Source organism: Fulmarus glacialis, unplaced genomic scaffold (genome assembly GCF_000690835.1).
Source record: "Fulmarus glacialis isolate BGI_N327 unplaced genomic scaffold, ASM69083v1 scaffold4317, whole genome shotgun sequence".
Classification (NCBI taxonomy): domain Eukaryota; kingdom Metazoa; phylum Chordata; class Aves; order Procellariiformes; family Procellariidae; genus Fulmarus; species Fulmarus glacialis.
Window position 1 is genome coordinate 7,295 of NW_009222444.1, and position 406 is coordinate 7,700.

Below are 406 nucleotides of genomic sequence, written 5' to 3' on the forward strand. Positions count from 1 at the left end.
CCGCGTCGTACCTGCTCGGGCAGCTCGGCTAGCAGGGGAAGGGTCTGCACAAGCACCCACACACACGCACAGAGAAAAGCTCTGGGTCTGATGTAATTTCGTTGACCGCTTAGCTCAAACCGCAGCTGGGAGCTGGGCCCAGGGCTTTCGGCAGCGATAGTTAGCTCTGCAGCCCCGAGGAACAAGCGACCGTCCCTGCTGCGCACGCGGCAGGTGTCCCCCGGCCCAGGGCCCTCCTCGCCGGCTCGGCCACGCCGCTCTCATGCTGTCTCCATGAGCTGTCTCCGTGAGAGGGGCAGCGAGAGTGGGATGGAGGGCAGGAGGCAGGGAGCACGGACGGCGGCGTAGGGATGGCGCGCATCCACCCTGGGCTGAGCATCCAGAGGAGTGACTCTCCTTCTCTAGG